Here is an 18,368-nt window from a genome sequence, read left to right on the forward strand (position 1 = left end):
CATGCAGAAATGAACCAGGGTTTCCGCGGATCATTAAAAATAATTACAATTCATTTTTTTTTTTTTTTTATTAAGGCCTTAAGTGGCACTAAAATTAATTAAATATGTTTATCTTGGCATTTATAATTCTTTAATAAAAAATTTTTAGAAAAACAATTTCGTCAGATATATTGCGATTAATTTGCGTGGAACTGATCATAAAGCCGTGTGTTCGGAAAGGAAGCTCGAGGCAGAAAAAAGCTTTTCTTGTAGTCTTTTCGCTTCACTCTGTGTACTCCGACGTCGAGGTGCTAACGTCTCTGTTAAACACTTTAAAAAACTCTGAAAATGGAATACGAAAGGTGGATTCTTGATTCTCGACGTCGGAGTACACAGAGTGAAGCGAAAAGACTACAACTGTGTAAACAGGCCCCATTTCCGTTTCCGGTGGCAGGGGAATATTGACTATTCCAACAGAACTCAATTGGATTTACAAAATGCTAAATAAAACACTACAGGAACGTTTTTTCTTCACAAAACTTTTTTTGGAACGTCATTGAACAGCGCTGACGACCCGGTGAGTAGCATATTTTAAAAAAAGAACGTTTAAGGTTGTTTTAAGGACATTATCGGACATGCTCTATGGAAGCCATTCTGAAGCAGCCAGAGGTGGATTCTAAATGAGCCAAAAAGCAGAGACAGGACCAATTGTCAAAATTTTGGTGTCGATCATTCGATTTCATCCTGGACACTGCAGAAAATGGGCTTAAAGTGTTAAAAACCGAACTTCTCCTTTAATGCAGCTGAAGAAATAACATTAGTCCAGCTGTACTGGGCTGTTAATACTGTAAACATCTTGTTTTAATACTCAATAATGTATAGTTAATTTACAGTACAGTAAAATAAGGTTTAGAGTATAATTCACTTGAAGAACAATGCCGGCGTAATTATACAGAACAGTAATTTTGCCTGTTGACATAACAGAAATATGCTTTACATGTCATTTTGTTCCAGGGAGCAGACAGAGGAGTTGATCAAACTCCGTGGGCAAAATGACTACCTTTTTACCGGCGCCAAAAATACTGCTGCAGTCGGATGGAGGGAAGAGTTGAGGCAGAATTCCATCTACATGTTGCATTTTTATGTAAAAGTCACACAAGTTAAAAGAAGTCCTGTTCAAACACCAACGTACAAATATAATCTTCTGATCACATGATATGATGCCCAGATGCCACTTTTTAACAATCTTATATTTGTGATAGAAGTGATCCTAGTGTGTTTATCTCTTCTCATTTCTCTTGTTTAGAACAATCCTGCAGAAAATGGACCTGGAGGGAAAAGTTGAGCCACAACAGGCCAAAAAAAAGTGGGACAACCTAAATATAGATATACACACATAGATAGATAGATATACACACATAGATAGATGGATAGATAGATGTGTGTGTAAATGTGTAGGGAAATGACATCTTACATACATTATATTCAGGTTCATTTACACTTTGAATTAGCTTGAAAAGAGTAATCTCAAAGTTATTATTCCAAAGTCGTCTCTTTTTCTGTAGAATTTCATTAATCTATCCAAATCATGAAACACTCCTTTTTTCTAGCTTTAAAGAAACACTACAGAAAATTGCAGCTGTTGACAAAAATTGTTTTCCTCTACTATAGGAATGCAAAGATCCAGGGACAGGGCAGGGGGTCAGTGGGAAGCCTACTGCTGCCATCTGGCCCTGGTTTGTCCTCATGGATGAGGTATTAGGACAGAGGCCCTCTGTTGCCCCACCTGTCCTAATTGCCTCCATCCCTGAGGACACACCAGTGCCAGGTGCTGCAGAGGCTGGGCAGCATCAGGGCGATGACGAGGAAGAGAATGAGGATGAGAGGCCAGGAGAGAGGAGGGAAAGGAGGAAGAGAAGAGGGAGTGACGAGTTGCTTGATTTGATCAGGGAGGATATGAGATGGCAGAGGGAGGCGGAGGAGAGAAGAGAAAGAGAGAGCCGGGAAAGGATGGACAGACTGTTTAATTTATTGGAGAGGATGGTGGACAGAAGTTAATTTTTGTTGGTGTGTTCTTTTTTTTTTGGTTGTTGCTGTTTTTACAAGTTCAAGTTATGTGTTGCTGTTTTTTAATTATATTATTAAATCGTTTATCAAAGTTATTGTTGTTGGTGTGTTCTTAAAGTCTTCTAACCTTTTTACATCATCTGTTTCATCACTTCTTGACAATTTAAGTAAACGTGGAACAACTTCTCAGTGACAACATCAATTTATTTTTTGAGATGCAATTATAAACAAACTATTAAAAAAAAATTAAACTATTTACAGTCAATTTTAACTACTATTTACAGAAGATATAAAAGAAAATATATATACAATTTCGACTGAGCAGGAGTCCCTGGTGGTGCTGCTGGACTGGATGGGATGCCACACAGATGACCTTGGGAGTCTTCTGACTGCGAGAGGGACATCATCTGGAGGGTGGGGGGGATGCCTCTCTCCACTGTTCACCACATCGTCCATCAGGGTTTGAAGGGCTGACCCAATCGACGGCTGCCATGTTAGTAAAAATGTTTAAGAAGACGCAGAAAATGACTTTTGTAGTGTTTTCAACCTCGAAGATGTTGGTGACACCGAGTTAAACCGCTAATGAAGACCCAGGTGCGATTCAAGCGTGTTTATTGCCTTCATCGAAATGCGGTGAAAACTGTAATAACAGAAAATAAACTCAATCTCTATACATAGAGTCGTTGCATACAAATTAAAAGTCCATCAAACTGAATAAAGTGACATTTCAGCATAAACAACAACATAATGCAACTTACGGCATTCCTGTCTGATAATTCAGCGTGGATGGCATCAGATTTCACATTTCCATACCGTTTGCAGCACATGGACCTCTCTGTTTGCTAGCGAAACCCGGAACCGGAAGTGCGTCACCGCAAACCGGAAGTAGATTTTACCGATAATATTTTTCTATAAAAACGTAAATAAACTATGAATTATACATCTATTCAACTTCTAATCACTTTTAGCAGCATTAAAACATTTTTTAATATTATTTCTTTAACCCATGAACTTATCTATTTAACAAAATGCCTTAAAGGCAACACACTCCCCGCCTGGCCTCCTGAGGCCACTGTACTAAACAAACATTATACATTCAGTCCTTTGGCATGAGAAGAATAACCTCGGTAACCGGTCGCATAAAAGTCTTTACACAGCCTTGGTCCCATGCCTTCACCTCGATCTTCCTTACTCGATCGTCCTTGCCTGGGAAAGTGGCAGTGACTCTTGCCATGGGCCAGCTGTTCCGTGTGACCTGCTTGTCCTTAAGCAGAACCAGATCACCGACTTGGAGGTTTCTGCGGGATACGGTCCATTTCTGCCTTTGTTGCAGTGTGGGCAAATACTCTTGCCTCCAGCGGGTCCAAAACTGATTTGAAAGAGCTTGGACCTGCCTCCATTGCTTGGTGTAAAGGTCTTTGTCCAGGAAGTCTCCAGGGGGTGGTAAAAGGCAAGATTTCTGTGTAAGGAGTGTTGAGGGAGATAGGATAAAGGGGTTCTCTGGATCAGAGGAAACTTGGAGAAGTGGTCTTGCATTTATGATGGCTGTGATTTCGGCCATGAGTGTGGACAACACTTCGTGAGTCAGTTGCGACTTATTTTGAAGTAGCATGGAGTCCAGGATTCTGCGGGCGACGCCGATCATGCGCTCCCAAGAGCCTCCCATGTGTGAGGCATGTGGCGGATTAAATTCCCAGGTACAACCTTGATCTGATAGATATTGTTGCATTGATTTGTCCATTCCTAGTTCTTTCGAAGCTCCAATGAAATTGGTGCCACGATCGGATAGCAGCTGTATTGCGGGGCCTCTTAGTGCAAAGAAACGACGTAGGGCGTTAATGCAGCTGGATGTGTCTAGAGATTCGATCACCTCTATATGCACAGCTCTCGAACTCATGCAGGTGAACATGATAGCCCAACGCTTGCTTTCGGCATGTCCGCCCCTGGTACGCCTTGTCGTTATAGTCCAAGGCCCAAAAACATCAAGGCCGACGTAGGTGAAAGGAGGACATGTTTTGAGGCGTTCGGGTGGTAGGTCTGCCATGCGTTGTTGTTCCTGTTTTCCGCGCAGCTTGCGGCAGATTATGCATTTGTGGATTACTGAGTTTACTAGTCTTTTGCCGCCAATGAGCCACAAACCTGCAGCCCTGATTGCTCCTTCCGTCAGATGACGGCCTTGGTGTTTCACCAACTCGTGGTGGTGACGAGTGAGCAGAAGGGAGATGTGACTGTCTTTGGGGAGAATTACTGGGCTTTTCTCAAAGTTCTCAATTTCGGAGTGTTTGAGTCTGCCTCCCACGGTAATGAGACCGTTCTGTAAGACTGGGCTGAGCTTTTGTAGGGGGCTCTGTTTTGAGACTGGCTTTCCAGTGTTAAGAGCAGAAAGCTCCTTTTGAAAGTGAGCCTTTTGTGTCTCTTTGAGAATAACGTTCTTTGCTTGAGCTATTTCCTCTGCAGTACGTGGGAGGTGGCATCTGTGCCAGCCTTTGCATACACTGTTTGGGTTAGTCCCATTGAAGGATTTTGCAATGTGGACAAGATTTGCTATTGCTCTGACCAACGACTTGAATGTTGAAAACATCTCGAAGCGTTTACTGCTTAGTACTTGGAGATGAGTGGCGTAAGTTTTGACTTGTGGCCTGATTTCAGAGTCTTTGTCTGGTTCAATCAGCTCAAATGTTTCACTGACATGTGTTGTTTCCACAGAAGAATGGTGTATGAAGGATGGTCCAGTGAACCATGTGGACTTTGTGAGTTGAGCTGCTGGCAAGGACCTTGACGCATGGTCTGCCGGGTTTTCCTCTGTGCGCACATAATACCACTGCTCCGGCTTTGAAGACTGGCGAATGCGCTGTACTCTGTTGTGGACATATGTGTAGAATCTTTTTGACTCGTTACAGATGTAGCCTAGTACTACCTTACTGTCTGAATAAAAGCGCACTGCGTCGAACTGTAGATCTAACTCATCTTGAATGAGATCAGCCATTTCTACTGCCAAGACGGCTGCGCACAGTTCTAGTCTCGGAATAGTAGGTTCTGACAAGGGAGCTAGCTTTGCTTTGCCCATTATGAATCCGACCTCAACTTTGCCATCTGTTTGAACTGCTTTCAAGTAGGCTACGGCTCCTATCGCCTTAGTTGATGCGTCTGAGAATAGGCATAGTTCTTTGTGCGTTGTTTTACTGAGTGAGGTAGAAGTGTAGGTCCTAGGAACATGTAGATCCTTTAGGTCCTGAAGGGAATTTCTCCATGTTTCCCATTTACCTTGTTTGTCCACTGGAAGGGGTGTGTCCCAATCCGAGTTTTCTGAAGTGAGTAGAGCTCTTCCTTGGATTGTGATAGGTGCTAATAGGCCCAGAGGATCAAAGACACTATTAACAGCCGACAGAACGCCACGCCGAGTGAATGGTTTGTTTGTGGTGGCCACTGAGTAAGTGAACGTGTCCGTTGTTATTTCCCAGATGAGGCCAAGGCTTCGCTGAGATTGTGTTTCTTCACCACCTAAATCTAGATCCTTAATGACTGGTGCACAATCTTCAGGGCAAAAGGCCTGCATGACTGCCTGTGAGTTAGACGCAAACTTATGCAGGCGCAGGTTGGATTCTGCGAGTGAGGCTTGTGTTCTTTGCAACAAGTCTATAGCCTCAGCAGGAGAGGGCAAAGAGATCAAGCCATCATCTACATAAAAGTGCCTCTCCACAAAGTTGACTGTGTCAGCACCATATTCCTTTGCACCTGCTTTAATGGCTTTGCGTAGTCCGTAAACGGCAACTGCGGGAGATGGTGAGTTGCCAAATACATGAACTTTCATGCGATAGTCAATAACTTCCTTGTTTACATCATTGTCCTTATGCCACAGAAAACGGAGGAAGTTACGGTGGTCCTCACGCACCATAAAGCAGTGGAACATTTGCTGTATATCCGCCATGACAGCAATGCTCTCTGTCCTGAAGCGGAGAAGGACTCCAATGAGCGTGTTGTTTAGATCGGGACCAGTGAGGAGAACACTGTTGAGTGAGACACCGGTGTACTGGGCACTAGAATCAAAAACAATCCTGATCTGATTTGGCTTTTTTGGGTGGTAAACTCCGAATGTTGGGAGATACCAACACTCCTCTCCCTGTGTTAGTGGAGGAGCCACTTCTGCGTGACCATTGGATAAGATCTTTCCCATAAATGCCAAATATTGTCCCTGCATATCAGGTTTCCTATTTAGGTTGCGTTTTAGGGATGAGAACCTACTGACTGCCTGCTCTCTATTGTTTGGCAATCGCTGGCGCGGTTCTTTGAAGGGAAGCGGGGCGACCCAACTGTTGTCCTCGTCTCTGTACATAGCATTGTCCATTATTTCTAGGAACAGAGTGTCTTGTATTGAGAGAGCTGGTTTATTATCATTTTCTGTCCGACTGAACACTGTTTGTCCCAGAGTTTGTTCGGATGCTTTACCTGGCCTATTTGTGTGTGACATTTCTTTGAGTTGCAGAAGGCTGTCACATGGACCGAAAACTGTAGGACGGCCATTTTCCAGAACGACAGTTTTTAGAGTGCTAACTGTGGGCCTATGAACTTTACCCAGACATACCTCCCCAACTACAACCCACCCTAGATCTAAGCGTTGGGCGAAGGGTGCGTTATAGGGGCCATTGACTCTCTGCCTGACCTTGTGAGCACGTAAAACATCTCGCCCTAGCAGCAGGAGTATTTCAGCATTTGGGTCTAGCTCTGGGATGTACTCGGCTATATGCTGAAGGTGTGGCTGGCATAGCACTGCACTAGGGGTTGGGATTTCACTCCTATTGTTGGGAATGTCCTGACACTCAATAAGCGGAGGTAGAGGGATAACCACTGATCCATCTAGTGACTCAACCTGAAAGCCTTCAGCCATTTTACCCCATGTTTCTGCAATACCAGAGCATGTCCTAAGATGGTAGGAGAAGGGTTCAGTTTTGATGTCAAAAAGTTCAAAGAACTCTGGCCTGGCCAAGGAACGATTACTCTGATCGTCTAATATTACATAAGCTTTCATAGCTCTGTCCTTGTAACCTTTAGGGTACACCCATGTGAGACATATCTTAGAACATGAACGACCCCACTGACCTGGACCACACACGTCTGTGCAGCTTGTTGTGACGTTGACTGTGTCGGGACTGTTTTCTCCCTCCCCGCCATTCTCTTGTGCAGGTGGAGGAGCCTTGTTAGCCTGTGGTGGAGGACCAGGATGCATGACTGTGTCGTGTCTTGTACTATCACATTCAGAGCACTTTACTGTAGCCTTACAGTCCTTAGCAAGATGAGTGTCTGAAGAGCAGCATTTGAAGCATATTCCTTTCTCTTTGAGGAAGGCCTTTCTCTCGTCCAGCAGTTTGTTCCTAAATGTTCTGCATTTTTTGAGCGGATGTGGCTTGTTATGCAGCGGGCAGTTCCTGTTGATGTCCTTGTTGGGGGGTGAAACATCGGTTTTGTGCACAGTTATTGGTCTACTTGTATTAAAGTTCTTTAAGTAAGGTTTTTCTGTTTTATAATGTGTTTGGCTGTTTTGTTGGTTGAAACTAGGATCGTTGCGTTTCTTTGCCTCTTTGCTTATGAATTTACAGAAATAGTCAAAAGGTGGGAAACAGCCATTATTTTCCTCCTTGTACTGAGAGCCGTGTGACATCCACTTCTCCTGAAGTCCGAATGGAAGTTTGTCTACGACTGGTCCAATTCCGCGAGAAGTGTCCAGATACAGTAGGCCAGGGAGATATCCGTCTTCCTTGGCACCTTGAATCTCTTGCAAGAGATCCCCTAGCTCACGGAGTTTGACATGATCTTTGACTGTAATTTTGGGAAAACTGTCCAATCGCTGGAAAAGTGACTTTTCGATTATTTCGGGTGCTGCATAACATTCGTTTAGTCTCTCCCATGCTTTGCTCAAGGCTAATGTGGGGTTGTTGACGTATACTGAGCGTATGCGTTTTACCTGGTCACTTGACTCCTTTCCCAACCATTTTGTCATGAGATCCAGCTCTTGAATGGGACTGATTTGAACCTCAGCTGTGGCACTAGTAAATGAAGAGCACCATGCTCTGAAATTCTCTGGCCTATCGTCAAATTGGTAAAGGCCTGAAGTGATGAGATCTCGGCGTGCCATATACTGGGCAAATGGCTCAGCTGGATGTGAGATACTGGCCGGTGCGTTATAGTGAGGCGTGAATGGGGAGCTGAATGGGTTGAGAGAGGTATTTGGTTTCTCTAATTTGAATTTGGTTTCACTTCTAAACTGGCTGGGCATGCTGTGATTAGTCAAGGCAGCAACATTGTCCTTAGTAAGCTTGGGTTCAGAACTAATGGGTGGCGGCTCTAAATTGCCTTCTTCTGGGGGATGCCATGTTACAAAGGTGTTGGGTGAGCTTACTTGTGGGCGCGAGGTGGTCGGTATTTCTGGAGCAGACTGTGATTGTTCAATGTCCCTTTGAGATCGCACATATTCGCTTGTACGTTCTAATTTGACTTTTCCAGATGATTTCCTGCTCTCTGGCTCCTCTTGTATTGCCTCAGCTTCTTCTAGCACTTGTGCCTCAGCTACTGCAGCATCGGCTTCTCTTTGCAACGTTAACATTTCCAATTCTGCATCTATTTTAGCCTTTTCCAGATCACTTCGTGCTTTTTCCACTTTCAATTGTGCTTCTTTACTTGCATAGAGAGCTCTAACCTGTTAGGGTTTATTATTTAGACATCATGTGCACTGTTAATTTGTTTGTCAGATTAGACAGAGCAGAAGGCCTTCCTTCACATTGTGGATATCACGGTGTGTACGGAGGTCATCTAATCAAGACAGCCTTTGTGTCTCTAAGAGTACAAAGGATATGGGCACATCTTGGAGCCGGTCTGATAGGAGAGCTGCTGTATCTGTAACCCTGAGACAGAGAGGCAACCTGCATGGAGTTCAAGACATGGATGGCGTGTCAGTTTCTGATACGGACAGCTAAGCATCCACATGATGCGACACAGACTCAGAAGGTATAAGAAGCAGGTGATGACGTTGTTCGGGGCTCAAACTTTGCCGGACGCTTGCGGACGTGATTTTTGAGACCACAGCTGTGCATAGCTCTAAGTATTTTTCTCTGTCCTGTAACGACCTGATCTAGAATAAACTCTGTTACTTTTTTACTCCTGTTTTTATAGTCCTTTTTTATATGGTTTTAACGAGTTTGAGTTAAGAGTAGTAAATAACTTGCTCCCAGGAAAAGAACCGTGTGAGGAGGCCCCGGGGCATTACAGCCTTTACTTTGAAGGGGACAAATCCTTCTCACTTTAACAAATTGGTGTTTCCGCCCGTGACCTGGAAGCAGGACAACAGAGCCACCGACGGAAAAAGCTCCACAGCCTGCGGCCGAAACAACTGATAAGGTGAGGAGATTCCTTATTACAAAATATCTCCAGTGTTTTACTGTTAAAACACTTTGGCTGTGTTGTGATTTTCTGAAGTGAGCTGAAGCTTTTTATGCAAAAGAGGACAGAGAAATTGCTCAGAGTGATTTTAGTTTTTGTTTTTGCGGTTTTTGTTTTGTTGTATTTGTTGGTTTTTAATTTTTTTTTACATTGCGAACGTGTACACATAAAAAAAAAAAAAAAGAAAAAAAAGAAAAAAAAAGGAGAGAGAGAGAGAAAGAAAGTCGTGCGTTCTGCTGTGGGTAGCGGTTGAAAGTCCGACTGAAGGCGACTGCGCAAACGTCTTCAAGAACTATACTATTCACTAGGATAAGTTGGTTGGAGAGCCCAACGGTTTCTGCATGCAGAAAGGGACGGTGATTTTATTCCCGGTCTGCCTGCAGACACGAAAGATGCACTTCTGAAAACAGACGCACAGACAGAAACCAGTCACATAGCCGGCTAGAGTTTGCCAGTATACCTCCCATAAGGACATTTACGAAAAACCGAGACTGGAAATAAGCGAGCGGATCAGGTTGAAACGGACCTTTGAGGTATTTTTCTCTTTTCCTTCTCTTCTCTTATAAAAGGAAAAGAGAGAGATGATAAAATGCTATTCCTCATAAAACTAGAAGAGACTGATGCCCGGATTAGGTAACTTGTTTGTCTAATCCTCAAAGTTGGTGGAGTGAACTAGGCGGAACTATATCTAAATCTTTTCTTTTTCTCTAAATTTCCTTTCTTTTTTCCTTTTCACTGACGGACGCATTTTTTGACGGACACACTTCCTTGACGGACACAGTTGTTGACGGACGCGCTTCCTTAGCAGAAGAGCGGCTCACTGAAGGTTGTAGGGAAAAGGTTTAAAGCCCAGAGGGATCTCACGTAAGACGTCGAAGTCTGATCTTATACACTGTGTGAACGGAAGGTGTTGAAGATGGATGCATGTGGACTAGAAATTGAATCCAGAAACACCTCGTTAAAAGCGAGTCTGGATAAAGGGAGAAGTATGATCATGGCGAGTTATCCATTGAAGGATGCAGAACACCACATTAGAAAATTTGATGAATGGGTTGAAAAAATGAGAGAAGATGGAGTGTTTGGGGAATTAGAGGGGCCCCCTCCAAACACTTCACAACGTGGTTTTTATTTGGATACACTAAAAAATAGATTGTCACAAGCTCGTGAAAAAATGGCTGGTGCTGGTGTGTTCGGACGAGACAAACACCAGAAGGAAGAAACAAAACTTTTGGATTTGATTAGACAAACCAAGTTCAATTTTAGTAACTATTTTTCTGACAAGGACCCTGAACAGGAACAGGTGGAGCAAAACGGGGCTCAGGGAGGTGAGCAGGCACTCGACACTTCAGAGGGTAAGAAAAACCTTTCATGAGTACATCTAATATTGCAGAAACAGAGCCTATTATGGACCCCAGTCCACACCAAGGTGTCAGAGAAATGTTTCGTAAGGCTGGTGATGCAATGATTCCATCAAACCCATGTGTGCAGATGCCTGTTATGGAGTTGCGTGAAGGTCAGATAAATTGTGAAGTAAGGCCTACAGAGGAAGAATTGGGACAAGAGGTACGAAAGGAGTTTCAGATGCAAGATTTAATAGAGGAGGCGGTAAATAAAGCATTTCAGCATTTCAGTTCGCTATTGTTATGAAAATGTCGATGTTTCTGTGATTTTTTGGAGGTGAACCTTGGAAAGGAAAGCTTAAAATATAAGAGGTTGATATATTTACAATTTACGATGTCTTGAAATTAACATTTTAAAGGTAAGAAGATCAATTAGTACATTTTCAGTGCTGTAAACCCCAACCCCGGCCCAACATTGAGCTCCAGAAGGTGGATCACACAGAGCAGCCGTTCACTTAGAGGCAGGAGAGAAAAGAAAAAGAAGACACAGAGAGACTGAGTGCACACAGGGCCGATCACAGCAGAAGCAGGGCCCAGGAGTCTAGAAGCAGTTTTTACCTTAAAGACATCTACCAATTACTACACTAGAATGGTATTGTAATCTGCATTTAGAGTGACTGATTCAGGAGCTTATATTTGAAAATGTTAGACCACACAAGCTAAGTTTGTCAAACTGTAGCAAAGTGAATATAAATTAAACACTGATCACTGAGGATACTCTAAGGTGGATTAAATGGATCTTTACTCAGTCAACTGTTCAGAATAGAGTGGGTTACATCAAATAGATAAATTAGGAAGGGTGAGTTCAGTGGATAAAAGAGAGGCAGACAGCAGTAGATGAAATGGAGGGTGAGTTGGATAGAGAAGGGGAGAAATGGGCAAAGAAGATCGAAGTGCGGGTTCAGTAAGAATTAAAGAAAGGAAGTCAATGCAACAACACTAGGGAGGCCGGGATCCCACTATTTGTTTAGTTATGGAGGTAGTTTTTGAGAAATTTCCAGCAGCAGTGATAGATATTTTGATTGAGGGCAGCAACTGTCCTTTTATGGTTAATACGGGGGCCAGATACAGCCCCATGAATCTTTATGTGCCCACCTGGCAAAAAAAAAAACTACACGGGTAATGGGATTTTCAGGAGAAAAACAAAACATACCACTTTTTCAGAACCCCTTAGAGGTGTTCTCATATTTGAAAATTCAAACATGTCATTTTTGGGGGACGTTTAGAATTAAAAATCATTGGGTGTGAAAAGTTATTTTGGTGTCTAATGTGAGCAAATAAATCTTAGGTTTCCATAAATGTGCACATATAGTTTAACAAGGATCCTAAAATGAGGCTGAAAAGCACCGGTGCAGAGGTCTTAAGACTGGACTGGTGAAAAGATTATGACTTTTTGTTTAAATTGGGAAAAACAATCCTCTAAGAAGATAAATCTACATTGATACTGATGGATTAAACAAACTTTATGTGGCCAATGTCTGTCTGTCTGTCCTAAATGTGGAATGCATGTGAGGTAGAATGTGTGTGGTGAAGTTGGGAATGATTAAGAATATTTTTTGATGTGACATTAACATGATTTGCATTTTTACAGGATTGAGAAGGAGCTCTGGGGGCATAACAGAAGGGTAATCGTATCAAACATGTTGCTCAGGGGCCCCACCTATGAGAGGCCCTGACAAGACCAGAGCAGGTTGCTGTTGTAAGGTGTGAGGTAATTTTTGGGTGTGGAGTGCAGCTGAGATACTGTAGATTAATAGATTATAGATTAGAAAAATAATTAAATATTTAAGTAATTATCAAGAAAGAAGCAGAATGGGTGTTTTTTACTTTTTGGGAAACTAAAATCTCAGACGAGGGCATTACATGATTTAATTTAAAGGTAGTTTCATTTTCAATCATTAGAATTGCATTAGAGATTGATTAGTTTCATTTTTCTCTCATTAGGATTTCATTAGAGATTGATTAGGGACAGGATAAATCACTCTTCGAGCTGGAACTGGACACAGCATATGGCCAAGATACCCGCAGGAGCTCAGCAGATTAGCGGGGTCAACTTTTATAAACAAGGCTGGAGAGTTAAGAACAATTTCAGTGTGACCTGACCCTGGGTTTTTTCGGCCTTCAGTTTTATCCATTATTATTTTTATCTGTGTATAATGCCGTTTGGAAACTGCCTAGGCACGGACTGATTAATTTGCATCTCTAATCATTACTAACACTAACACTTTTCACTGTTCATCTGGGCCTTACCTTCTTTGCATGACTTGTTAAATTCTACTAACTTTACAAATTTCTGTGAATGAAGTGATTAACTATTGACTAATTGATGTACTTTTTGATTGCTTTTTCCTGGTAACAAACCAGAGGGGTCATTTACTTTTTCCCAGCTTGTAGAGAGTGACAGTGCGGCTGTCAGGGAGCAGGCAGGATTATTCAGAGGCCCATTTAAGGAGGATCAGGAGATCATTTTGCTTAAACATGTTCTTTTTTCTTTTTCAGGCTGTGTTTGTAACAATCCTTAAATGTTAACATTTTTTCTTCCAGGACAGGCTGACAAAAGTCTCATCCTTCATTGTGTTTTGTTTAAGATGTGCATTAACCCTTATTTTCCCAACAGCTGCAGAAGTTCTGGCATGTGAAATGGACAACTTGGCTGAGAGTGACTAGAGCAAGAGAGAGAGGGGGGTTCAGATAGTTGAAAACTTTTTGATAGGAGGATTTGAATAGGTTCGAACTGACTGGACTGACTTGGTTAGTAACTGGACTGGATCGGAACCATGGATCAGGACATGAGAGAGATGGTGTGAGAATGCAGCATGCCAGAGACAGGGTGTAGAGATTGTGGCTGCATGTTTTGTTCCTGGCTGAAGGCCATTCTGGTGAGCTCTGAGTTTGTTTTAATTCCTCTCTGGTTCTGATATGACCTATGAGGTACAGATTGATGTGGTGGTTTGAAGCTCACAGACTTTTGTTGGGGTGGAACATTAAGAGCAGTCATGCTGACAGAGGCATTTAACGACTGACAAGATGAACCAACAACTATTTGGAGAAGTCGGAGGCACCACTGGGGTTTTTTGTTGTCTTACATGTTTGTCGTTGTTTGTGTCTGTATGATTGTTTGTTTGTTTTTTCTGTTCGTTTACTAACATCTTAGCCTTTATGAGAAAAAAAAAAAAAGACGTGGCACGCATGTTAAATTTTTTTTTGAATAGTTTTGACTACACTACGGATGGGAATGTTTCAAAATGAACAATGGATCTTTGTTTGGAGAGACATTGGACACTTTCTTTCTTGAGTCGCAGGATGGATTAACCTACAAGGGGCACAGAGACAAACTTGCTCCTAAACTACAGAAGGAGGGATGGTTTGCAGCTGCTGAGATGGGAACATTAAGGAAATGACTGGATGCCCACTGCTTTGGACGAGAAAAGAACACTGGCAGTGATGGGTTGATGGAGGTCATGGGATCATCAGACAAGACGGATGAAAAAAAAAAGTTAAGTGAACTGACACACCAGATTTCTTATTCACAATGAAAAACTATGCTAAATTTTCTTTATATCATCAGGGGGTGGGGTATTCTTAAATAGAGGAATAAAAAAGAGGATTTCGAGATGTTTTACTATGTGATAAATTAGACTGGGTTTTTTGATAAATGGTTTGGTCAGTTGTTAATTAGCATAATATTATTAAAGGGACAACAAGTTGAAACTTTAACTTTTGGGAATGGTAAAGTTGCATCAACAGAATGCAATTTAGGGGAAATTATAACATTTTAGGAGCAAATGTTTAAAGCAAATGATGGTTTCTTTTCAAAATAAGCAATAACGATGAAGACTTAATGAGTTAATGAGCTTATGGGGATTCAATATCAGGCCCAGGGACTAAAACTTCACCATTTATTTTATCTTTTTATTTTATTTTTATTTGTTTTGATAAATTTTAATTGTTTTTTGCTTGTTTTGTTTTTTTTACTGCGGGCAGAGTTATAAATAGCATTTGAGGGGCTATATACAATTTGGGGGATGGTTAACCATACTTTTTATGCATGAAGCAATAAGAACACCTGACTTTACTTCACTAGAGCTGCAATTAATACTTTAGAGGAGATGCACACTTTAGTGTTTAGTTTATTTGAGATAACACATATGAGAAGAGATTATGTTTCCTGCACATTTTTGGATCTGGTCAGGGGTCCAGATATGACAACTATTGACTGGTTCTGGGGATGTTGGAACAGATTTTCTTTTTTCTTGTTTTTATTTTGTTCTTTGTTCTTTGTTTTTGTTTTGTTTGTTTTTTCTCATCGGAGCACTGCTTTTTGGAGAATATTTTAAATGGACTATAGCTGGACACTTTGCATAGAGGGGGTGCAGTCGAATTCAACACCTTCAGGAACTGTGTACTGCTGAGTTTTGGGAATGCAGCAGCAAGTCAGAGTACAATCCTGTGCTCTGAGCAGATGAACAATTTAATATGACATTTCCTCTTGAAGGGAGGAACATCTTTGACGCATTGTTTCCTTCTACCTCTATGTGATACTGCTGATGACACAGGTAAAGACTTATCCTTCAGGGGGTGTGGGGACACATGGCCCCAAGACTCTTATGGTTCAAAGCTGCTGTGGTAACAGAGGGAAACCTGATGGACTTGTCCAAACATCAAACTTTTTTGCATGTTGGAGAGGATCACTGCTCCAAGAAACACCTTTTCTTCCAAACCAGTAGCGGGATGGCTCCTGACCAGTTTCCCATGTATAGATCCACTCACATAGACACACACACATACTGTCACGTAACAACACGCCCACACACGGTTAACGACTGGAAGAACACACAAGGGTCCACATGGGAATGAGGTTTTCTTTCATGCACTAACATTCACGGATACAAGGTCTGGTGGGGGAGTTTTTTAATAGGGGGAATCTGCGCCAAGCTGGGTTTTTTCCTTAGAGATTAAAGAACTTCTAATAATTTTCTGGGGAGGGTGTAGCAGTAAACTAAAATGCAGTTACAAGTTTAGACGAGACTAAAACTTAATATGCTATGATGTAGAAATGGTTTTAAAATTCATTTATTTAATCCATGAATTGAGTGTTACAATGTGTAAAAAAGGGTTAAATGTTTTCTAAATATTTACAGGTTCCTTGAATTAGATTATATTAGTTGCAGTGATTTTGGGCTTATATGATGTTTTTGGGGATTTCTTTTTATTCATTTTTATTTTTTGTTTTTTGAATAGACACTGAAATAATCTGCTGAAAAAACACAGAGTCCATGGAAAATTAATTTAAATGTAGGTTAATGGTGATTTAAGGGATAAGGGAAAGTAATTGTGGATAAGAATATCTGGTTGTGACTGCACTTAGATTTTGAGTGAATAAAGAATTGCTCATTGAAGACATTGTTTATTGTGATAAGAACACTGACTGCACTCTCTGTGTGTCGAAGGATCCAGGAGGAAAGGATTGATGAACTGTGATGAGAACATTCCAGGAGAACCACCACATGGATTCAGCATCTATCGGCCGCTGGACTGCATGGAGACCAAAGTGGCCGTGGAGGAGGCCATACGAGACTCTGATTGATTAATTTGATTGATGAGTGATAGAGACACTGAAAGAATTCATCATCATCAGTGATATTTATCATTTGTTTTTAACTCGGACCAGGATAATTCTTGATTTAACCTAATTGTGATGTATATGTTTTGATTTATTTTGATTTTGTTTTGATGAAGATCATGGAAACATTTTGCTCCAGACCCACCAAGATCACGTTTTATGCCACTTTTTCTTTGATGTAGGAAGACTCTGAACCTTACAGGTTCTTTAAGTAGTTGGTAAGGATAATTATCAGATTCAAAACGGGGTTTTCTTGCTCAGATTGGCCGAGAGTGGGATTTCCCCGGGGTCACCCCGGTTTTTACTACCTTTTAGAGAGGGTAGCGTTTTCCGGTGGAGAACGGCCCAACCTGTCCTGCGACGTCCCCTACTGTGACTGACTGGTTGGTAAAGTTGAATAGATGGTTTATCCATGAGGAGCGGTCACATTTAGGAGGCCTCCAGGTGGGGGTGAGAGTAGATGAATTTGGCCTTATTAGATTTATAGGCTTAGGTTATCTAGTCTAAGATAACTTAAAATAATGTGCGCATAGGAAACTAAAACAGCTTTCCTTTAATTAGATGACACCCAAATTGTAGTTAAATGCTGAAACTGTGGTATTGAGTGAGAACATTTGGTCTGTGAAGCTTTGATTGTGATTACTTTTGATTCCTAATTAATGATACTTGACTAATTATAGATGCTCTCTGGGTCACCCGGTCCTTCGAAGATGTGCCGCTTCCTGTGTTTTTTAAGTTACCTGTAAAAACGGTAACTTATCAGGGGGAGTTGTTAGGGTTTATTATTTTGTGCACTGTTAATTTGTTTGTCAGATTAGACAGAGCAGAAGGCCTTCCTTCACATTGTGGATATCACGGTGTGTACGGAGGTCATCTAATCAAGACAGCCTTTGTGTCTTTAAGAATACTCAGGATATGGGCACATCTTGGAGCCGGTCTGATAGGAGAGCGGCTGTATCTGTAACCCTGAGACAGAGAGGCAACCTGCATGGAGTTCAAGACATGGATGGCGTGTCAGTTTCTGATACGGACAGCTAAGCATCCACATGATGTGACACAGACTCAGAAGGTATAAGAAGCAGGTGATGACGTTGTTCGGGGCTCAAACTTTGCCGGACGCTTGCGGACGTGATTTTTGAGACCACAGCTGTGCATAGCTCTAAGCATTTTTCTCTGTCCTGTAACGACCTGATCTAGAATAAACTCTGTTACTTTTTTACTCCTGTTTTTATAGTCCTTTTTTATATGGTTTTAACGAGTTTGAGTTAAGAGTAGTAGATAACTTGCTCCCAGGAAAAGAACCGTGTGAGGAGGCCCCGGGGCGTTACAGCCTTTACTTTGAAGGGGACAAATCCTTCTCACTTTAACAAACCTTAGCAGCTTCTGCTTTAGCTCGAGCGTGGGCAGCGCTTGCTGCTGATCCAGACGAGTGGCCGGTCCTGAAGCTGCGTGCAGACTTGTTGCTGGTAGCCATTTTGACCACGATGAATAATCGAATGGTGCCTTTTCACTGTAGTGTTTTCAACCTCGAAGATGTTGGTGACACCGAGTTAAACCGCTAATGAAGACCCAGGTGCGATTCAAGCGTGTTTATTGCCTTCATCGAAATGCGGTGAAAACTGTAATAACAGAAAATAAACTCAATCTCTATACATAGAGTCGTTGCATACAAATTAAAAGTCCATCAAACTGAATAAAGTGACATTTCAGCATAAACAACAACATAATGCAACTTACGGCATTCCTGTCTGATAATTCAGCGTGGATGGCATCAGATTTCACATTTCCATACCGTTTGCAGCACATGGACCTCTCTGTTTGCTAGCGAAACCCGGAACCGGAAGTGCGTCACCGCAAACCGGAAGTAG

General features: G+C 41.9%; 2 long non-coding RNA genes across 2 annotated transcripts; one reads left to right on the forward strand and one right to left on the reverse strand.

The window, feature by feature from the left end:
• Positions 1–8,557: 8,557 nt before the first annotated feature.
• LOC119782623 lies at positions 8,558–18,319 on the reverse strand. Its single transcript, XR_005280693.1, has 3 exons — positions 18,238–18,319; positions 17,873–18,119; positions 8,558–8,737 (listed from the first exon to the last, which is right to left on the reverse strand). It is a non-coding gene; the product is annotated as an uncharacterized LOC119782623 (long non-coding RNA).
• Positions 9,308–15,981, forward strand: LOC119782617. The gene is made up of 2 exons (XR_005280692.1): positions 9,308–9,435; positions 14,231–15,981. It is a non-coding gene; the product is annotated as an uncharacterized LOC119782617 (long non-coding RNA).
• Positions 18,320–18,368: the final 49 nt, after the last annotated feature.

This window comes from Cyprinodon tularosa, unplaced genomic scaffold (genome assembly GCF_016077235.1).
Source record: "Cyprinodon tularosa strain WSP-4 unplaced genomic scaffold, ASM1607723v1 ctg1047, whole genome shotgun sequence".
Taxonomy (NCBI): Eukaryota; Metazoa; Chordata; class Actinopteri; order Cyprinodontiformes; family Cyprinodontidae; genus Cyprinodon; species Cyprinodon tularosa.